Source organism: Amborella trichopoda, chromosome 13, assembly GCF_054954075.1.
Source record: "Amborella trichopoda isolate Santa Cruz 75 chromosome 13, AtrichopodaSantaCruz75HAP2 v2.0, whole genome shotgun sequence".
NCBI lineage: Eukaryota > Viridiplantae > Streptophyta > Magnoliopsida > Amborellales > Amborellaceae > Amborella > Amborella trichopoda.
This window is the reverse complement of record NC_142348.1, coordinates 40,609,927-40,618,697: the sequence shown is the minus strand read 5'-3', so window position 1 is coordinate 40,618,697 and position 8,771 is coordinate 40,609,927. Positions and strand designations below refer to the sequence as shown.

The window sequence follows — 8,771 nt, the reverse complement described above, 5'->3', positions numbered from 1 at the left end:
ATCCTAATTATTTTACATAACCATAATATTCAATTCGAGATGATCAATGCAAAGGTTTTTGTAAAGCTTGAATTGTAATTTTGGATGAGCTATGAGGTGTGGCTTTATTTACTTTAGTCATTTTGGATGAATTGTAATTGTAGTTTTTCTTTTCTTTTTTTTCTCAATCACCAATAGGCATCATCTAATTTGAGTTCCGAATGTATGGATTGAAGTGGGAATGGATTTTCGATGATATCGGACGTGTTTTGTTTTTGGGTCTTAAATCTTGAACTATTTTAGACCTCTTAAACCTCTTGAAAATCAGGGCAGCAGCATTAAAAAAAAAAAACAACACATTTCAATAAGATTTTACATTTATTTTTAAATTTTTAGATTAGGCCAATATTTCATGTAAGTTAACAGTTCACAAATCGACGCAAAAAAAAAGAGATTACACAAAATTAGGCAACCTTATTAAAAATTATTGCTTCTTCATTTTTCTCAAATAAGGCGACCTTGAGATCGGAGGGTTCAAACCCAACTTCACGGCTAAAGAAAGAAAATAAATAAACAAAAAGGAAAACAAACACTCCAATAATTTGTAAGAAAAAATGACCTAAATATATACCTAAAAAAGAAAAAAGAACAAGAAATCGTCCAAGACGAGAACGAGAAAAAAGATAAAAAAAAACAACAACAAACTATGAGGTAGTGTCTGAGAGCTCGGACTCGGTGATGATTCCATGTAGCTAAGAAAAATATTGTTGCATGACTCGACGGAATCGACCTGCGGTGGCTCAAGTGGTCTTATTGTTGTTAGATCCATCATCTTCCGTGTGGATTGTGGTTTTTCGCTCTCGAAATGATCAGCGTCATTAACCTCGGGATGCATCGCCCTTAGATTCATCAGCTTCGACGTGGCTTCTTGCACACCCTCCAAATGATGTTCGTTTCTTTGAACCTGCAAGACACCAAATACCGTATTAGGCGATGAAACCCAATAGTAGTCATTGCAAGAATCATGGTCAGAATCATCAACAGAAAAGTGGATGTTGCCGGAAATATTGCCGGAGCAGTAATCTTGGACAGATTGATCCATAGAAAAATGTGTTTGGCCAGAAAGATTGCCGGAGCAAGAATCTTGGCTTGATTCTTGAACCAGATAAGTTTGACCAGAATGATCGCTGGAGCAGAAATCTTTAGCAGATTCTTTACTAGAATAGTGGGTTTTGCCCGAATGATGGCTGCAGCAAGAATCTTGGGCAGATTCCTCAATAGAAAACGGAATTTAGCCGGAAAGATTGCTGGAGCCGGAATCTTTAGTGCAGTCCTCCACATAAAAGTTAGTTTCGCCGGAAAGATCGCCGGGCAAGTTGTTGCCTGAACCAGAAAGGAAGCTGCATTGGTTTTTGTTGCCTGAACCAGAAGAGAAGCAACGGTATTTCTTGCGTGAACGAAAGGAAAGGAAGTGTGGAAGACGGAGTTTTCTGAATAGAGAGGGAAAGAAGGATTTGGATCTTCTTCCGGTGAAAGGAGAGAAAGAAGGATTCATGGGGTAGCGATGGCTGGGACACTGCTGAGCCATAGTCATGGCGCTCTCTCACTCTAAGTCCTGAGTTTCAAGAATTCTCTCAGGCGCAGGATATGAACTCTCTCTCTCTCTCTCATGATTGTAGATTTGTAATCTCTCTCCTTGAATCTCTCTCTCTCCTCTTTCTCGCTTGCAGAAGATGAACGTTAGTTTATTACCTCTCCCTCTCCTTTTTCTCGCTTCCTAAATGATAAATCTCTCTCTCTCTCTCTCTCTCTCTCTCTCTCTCTCTCTCTTTCTCCCCTCTCTCTCTCTCTCCTGTATCTCCTTGGCAAAGAGATAAATGCTACCATGTTCGAGTCCAACACATATGAGATGCTCCCACGGGATCACAATATACCCTTACTCCAACAGATAAAAGACCTATTTGGAATGATTTTGTCATTTTGAAATGTTAGGATGCATCTAAGAATTCTAGTTGATTATTTTAAAAAAATGGATTATGAGTTCATCAACACTACAAAAAATTGACACTATATATTCAATCTTGAAAAATTATTATTTTTGAAACACAAAGAGTGCAATTTGAAAATCGTCTTTTAATTAGGCTATGGGATGAAAGTATTACATACCCCAAAATTTAGGGTTCTAAGAATTCTTAGGGTTCAAATCCCCTGGGATTAGGGTTCTACAATTTGGTAGGTAGCATGCACCATGGGAGCTCATGGATAGGGAGAAATCTTAGAGGGAAGGTAGCTAAAAGCTATGAAAATGTAGAAAATTTCAGTAGAATATCTCCTAACTCCAATGCTGTGATTTCAGACTCCGACGACCTCAAGGCCGGGTCCATTGTGACCGCAGCTCAGAGAGCATTGTTATGAATACTTCATTCGCTTGAAATGTTGACCAGAAAGTTGCTCTAATAAGGGTCAAAGGAAGTACATTTTTCGATGGTCGGAATCCCATTTTCGAAAATAAGAAGAAACGAACTAGATTGAAAATTCAAATTTACAAGATAATAGTTTTGCTGTATTTTGAAGACAATGACAAAACCTTGACTCAAACTCAATATCCAAACGATCCCCTTGACACGACAAGCGTTTTTACAGTGATTGATCATCCGAAAGATTGCTGGAAAATGTCCAAAAGAGCCCCAAACCACAAGGAAAGCAAGATCTAGGCCATCAAGCCATGTCAAGAACTTTAGTAGCAGACCTTTGTGCTCTCAAGTAGAGGACTACAAGCGATCCATCAAACGAAAACCAATACAAAACTATAGGATGATGCTTAAATAACTGAGTAGAGGTCTTGAGATCCACTATCAGTTACATGGAAACCAGTCACATCACATGTAGGTATTCCTTGTCTATATTGTAGCAAAAAATTGTCACAATATGGTGTTGCAGTTTGGATGAAAAATTTGATTAGCAACAGCATGCATGTGTCAGCAATTTAATGCCAAATTCACTTACCAAGACAATCTTCCTGAACTTTGAATTAGTTAAATATGATATACGGTTACATGCGGTATATAAGATAGTTGCATTACAGATTCTGGTCTTCAGCTACTTTACTGCATTAGGCGGTTTCTTTTTATAGGCTATTTCTATCAAGAAAATCTTAAAGACTGTTTTACCTTTTCTTGGAACATTTTGGGTGTGAACGTTTGTCTTAAATTAAATAGATGGTTTGACTAGTGTTTGTAACCCCTGACTTGGGCATGGAACTAGACAGGGCCTGAGCCCAAGTTAGAAGGTTTGACTCAGACAAGTATCAACAAGACTGGGCCTAGTCTATTAGAAAATAACAGAGACGTCAGAAGCTGGTGGAATTCGGCTTGTTCCTGAGGTTTTTTAATGGGCTCATGCACCCTGTGAGGTGCAAATAGCTCAGGTGACTGGGTATGACTTGCTAAGTTTTAAAACATTTGTTGCACCTCTCCCCAAACTGAAATCCAATCCATATATCCTAAATTTTAAACAGTTAAGCTCTATCTTTTTAGAAAGGGCCTTTAATTTCCATTGAGTCCGACAATTGAAGGATACATGATAGAAACATCTGAAAATTGGCAATGTTATAAAAAACAGTCCGCCTCGTGCCTGCCTAGGCGGCCTAGACACCTAGACCCAGGCGGCCCCACACGGGCGAATGTACCAGGGTGGGCGCCCAGGCGTGCCCAGGGTTGTAAGGCCTTTTTTGTGTTTTTAAACTTCCCAAAAGGGCAAAATGAGTCATTTTGACCCAAGTTTATATAAAAACGTTATGGGGTTTATTTTTAACCCCCAATAAAAAAGAAAAAACCCTCAATATAAAAAAACCCCCAAAGCGAAAAACTACAAGGCGCGAGTTTCTGGGTGCTAGCCTAAGCGCCCGCCTAGGCGTTGGCGCCAGGCAGGCCGCCTCGGGGCCGCCTAGCTGTTTTTGAAACCTTGAAAATTGGTTATCCCCGTCTACTATAAGCGACAAGGTAACATTGGAATCTTTGCATTCGCAAGTAGTGCTAGGTATCCAGTCTTATGAATAAACACTATACAACTCAATGGCAACAACAGATTTTTACTTTGGTCCATTCTTTTTTTGTCTATTATCATATTGTGCTTCTGTCTCCTATTAGCATCTCTGATTTGTTATCATGGTTGTCAGGTGTTTGTGAATAACCAATTCCTCAACTGGGACCCCGAGCATCAGATCAAAGTCAGGATTGTCTCAGCTAGAGCATACCATGCTTTATTCATGCACAACATGTATGGAGATAGACATTGAGTTTTCCTTTATCTTTTCTAGTCCTTTTTTATCCAAAATGGTTATGATTTTGTGAAAACAGGAGAGTTTACTGTGATCCAGAAGGCTATGGAAATCTATAGTCCATGGGGGCCAACAACATCCATTGTAGAAGTGGATGGTTATATGGAGAGAGAATGATACCAGCCTTTGTGGTCATATCCTGTTTTGATGGGTATCACTCTCTTTCCATTGCACTGGAAAGCCATGACCATTTTGTACATTACACTAGATAATAGTTCTATGACATCCAGATTTGGAATTAGAGTGGGTTCAATTGTACCATCACTAATGCACAAAATTGAATCAAAATGACTTCATGACCTGGAGAGAAGTCTATAAGTTGACCTTTGACTTATCATTTCAAATGTTCTAAACAAGAAAAAAGGATAGGAAATGTAGTCTAACACTATATGTGGGTGGCAGGTGCATTCGACCTAATGCTGAAGAGTTAGAGAACTTTGGGACACCAAACTTTACTATATACAATGCAGGGCAGTTCCCATGCAACCGATACACCCATTACATGACTTCTTCAACTAGCATTGACCTCAACTTAGCAAGGAAAGAAATGGGGATCCTAGGTACTCAATAAGCTGGCGAACAAAGAAGGGTTTGTTCAGTGTTATGCACTACCTCATGCCTAAGAAAGGAATTCTCTCTCTTCATTCTGGCTGCAATATGGGGAAAGGAGGGGATGTTGCTCTCTTTTTTGGTTTGTCAGGTTAGTGTTTAAGTTACTATTCTTGGATCCGACCTGCTATGTTCCAAAACAATGTAGGCACTCAAAAGTTTGATCTCCTTTTTTACACGATTATATTCTTTATTATGTATAGGGCCTGGTAAGACCACTCTGTCTACCGACCATAACCGCTTTTTGATTGGAGATGACGAACACTGTTGGAGTGACAATGGTGTCTCGAACATAGAAGGTGGTTGCTATGCGAAATGTATTGATCTTTTAAGGGAAAAGGAGCCCGATATTTGGAACGCCATCAAATTTAGAACCGGTATACCTCTCTCTACGCATCAGATAGTTTCACAGATACACATGCTTGCACCATCACTCTCTCTCTCTCTCTCTCTCTCTCACTCACACACGCACACACATGCTTACACCCACAAATGCTGGTTTGAATTTTATTCATGTTCATTCTTCTTTAGTAGCGAAGTTGGCCTGTTCGAGGATAATCCTTATGTCCATTAAACAAAATTTATTTTATAAAAAGTTTTTTTTTTTTTGAGGAAGCAAATATCTTTGGTTTTTTTTGTAGTGCTGAAGAACATTGTGTTCGATGAGCACACTCAAGAGGTTGATTATTCTGACAAATCAGTCACAGGTAAATTCAAAAGCATCTTACAATTTCTAATTTTATTGATTTTTTACCAAAGGGAATTCTAAAACTTCACCACTGTTCACTTTTGAGAGAGAAAAGAGTAGGACTTATGGTTTGGTTTTCGCAGAGAATACCCGAGCTTCTTACCCGATAGAGTACATCCCCAATGCATAGATACCTTGTGTGGGACCCCACCCAAAGAATGTTAACCTTTTGGCTTGCGAAGCCTTTGGATTTTTACCACCTTTTAGCAAACTCAGCCTTGCACAAACCATGTACCATTTCATCATTGGCTACACGGCTCTGGTATAATTTGAACACTTTATTCCATCTTTATATTAGTTGGGAAATTGGTACTTTTGCAGGGAAGTTGATGCTTCCACTGCATTAGTTTGTGCTATTTCTGGTTTATGATCATTATTTTCTGCCCACTCTCTTTTATTTTCTCATGAGTTGACGACCTGGTAGAATTTCATACTAATTTGCTACCTGTCCAACTCAAATAGAAAAGAAAGTTAACTGGTTTTGTATATTGGTACAATATGATCGAGAAAAATAGGTAGCTGGAACAGAGGATGGAATAAAGGAGCCAATGGCTACATTCTCTGCTTGCTTTAGAGCTGTTTTCATTATGATTCACCCCACTAAGTATGCCACCATGCTTGCTGAGAAAATGCAGAAGCATGGAGCCACTGGCTGGCTTGTCAACACTGGCTGGTCAGGAGGAAGGTATTCATATTTGAGCAGCTTCCATTTTTGTTGAAATGACTTGAGAAGTCTAATGGTTTATACTCCTTTGTAATTCACAATATGACATTAACTGAGTTTCAAATTGGGATCTAAGGTCCAGTTAGAATCAATGCTGATAAAGTTTAGTGTAGGGAATTAATTTTATCTTATTATGCCCTCTCAGTTATCTCTTTTTTCCGCTATAAGAGTTGCGTGCATCTCAAAGGGCATATAAAATAAGCATTTAACCCTGTTTGCCTATCTATGGAGAAAGCTTTTTTACCCAATATTTGGGTTTTGGGTTTAGAGTCTTAGACCTCAACATGACCCTGTCATCCAAAAATGGAACATGGAACCTCTCTGAGCAAACTGATGCAAAACAATTAGATTCCGTGTTTCTGTTCAGTATGTCAATTTTCATATAGGCTTCCAGAGCACTTCTATTTAATGGACCAAACTAGGAATTCACTTTTAGCCTGAGAATTGAGACCAAGCACTCTACACTCTGCCCACTGCAATTTGGGCACTGATTATCTGACCCAAACAGCCAACTTTGTGATTATGTTTGCGATGCTTTTTTCTCAAAAGATTCCAACTTTTAAATTTTCCATATACACTAGTCTTATATTGACATTATATGCGATAACACGGTTTATATTTGGTAGGAAAGGGTCAAAATAATCCCTAGCCGTTAGATGTGAAATCCAATAGCTTCAAGTGCGTCACAAAGTTAAAAAAATTTATTTAGATTTTGAGCTCTGTCAATGGCACAACCTAAGCTGTTTGATTTCATACTTAACAACTAAGGGTGGTCTCGACCTCCTTGTACTAGAGGTAAAGGTCTTATTGTGTGCTTTCCTTGTTATATTTAGAAAGAATGTGCCTAATAAGCGTTTCTAGAATATGAATTTTCTTCGTATTAGGCTATTACCTCATAATTCTTGAAAGAAAATTTAGTGTCTTTGGGACATTGTAGTTATTTATATTATTGTGTTGCTTTTTTGCAGCAACGGCTCTGGAAACAGAATCAAGCTGAGCTATACCAAGAAAATTATCGATGCCATACATTCAGGCAGTCTTCTCAATGCAAACTATATCAAAATTGATGTCTTTGGCCTTGAGATCCCCACTGAAATTGAAGGTGTTCCCTTCGAGATTCTTCAACCTATGAACACTGTAAGTACAACCCACATTTCCTTATCCCCTTTTCGAATGTTCAACTTCTTTTGATTTCCTTCTCCCCTTTTAAAATGTTCAACTTCTTTTGATTTAATTGAATCATGGTTTCAAATTTGGGTGAATTTAGGCTGAGATTTGGTTTCAGCTCTGATTCATACTACTCTTGAGCATTGGTCTCTATAACCCAAGTCTTTCCAACATTTATGCATATTTTTGTTTACTTTGCAGCCACATCTAGTGTGCCTCACATTCTTAACTTGGTCCCACCAATGAATGTCTTTGAAAGGTTACTATAGGAATATATCCAGTATACTTGAAACTTGGGCATTGTAATGAATATCTCTATTTCTTGTGAAATTATCACAATATTGCCAATTTTTTCTCAATGTCATCTTGAGAAATTGTTGTATCTTTAAAAACAATTCCAAAAATCCCAAGTAAATATCTCCCTAACAAACTGCTTAAAATTTTTCTGTTTCATCTTCTAACTATTATCAAAATTTTCAAGTGCTATTACAGTGGTCTGACAAAAATGGTTACAATGAGACACTGTTCAAGCTGGCTGGTTTGTTCATAAAGAACTTTGAGGTCTTCACTAACTACAAGATTGGAGAGGATAACAGCCTCACTAAGGAGATCTTGGCAGCAGGCCCCAACTTCTAAAATAATTAGGTGGAAAAAAGAAAATGAAAAAAGAGGGCAGGTGAATAAGCACAAGGAGTTGATGTGTATAATATAGAAGAACAATTTTCTATCTAATTTTTCATGTTAGTTTAGTGTCAAAATTTAGCTTGGTTTCAGTCAATGAAGGCCTCCTTCTATTCCTATCGTAATTTTATTTTTTCTAAAGTCCTTACTTTTGTGTCTTGTGCGAAGAAGCATGGCATTCTTTGCACGTGTAACTGGCAAAATGGGCCTTCTTGCAATTGTCGTAACCTGCACTTGTATTACTACTATGCATATCATATTGTGGAAGAGAGCGTTACTTATTTCTCGTGGCATCAGATAAGGCATTTGAACAATTCTTTTATACAATTGTTAGTCCAACTATATATATATATATATATGTGAGTCGCTGCCGTAAGTCCATTCACGAATGGCTCAGATTGAATCTGAGTTATTATGTGGCCGATCTGACGTTCATGGATGCCTTATAGTGTTTGAATTTTAATTTTTTTTTCTACAAATCCAAATCACTTGAAATTTTAGGTGTGTGTCCTTCTCATTAAGGT

At 38.1% G+C, this 8,771-nt stretch overlaps 1 pseudogene; it reads left to right on the top strand.

The window, feature by feature from the left end:
• Window positions 1-1,222: 1,222 nt before the first annotated feature.
• LOC18440157 (phosphoenolpyruvate carboxykinase (ATP) 2-like) lies at window positions 1,223-8,202 on the top strand (annotated as a pseudogene).
• Window positions 8,203-8,771: the final 569 nt, after the last annotated feature.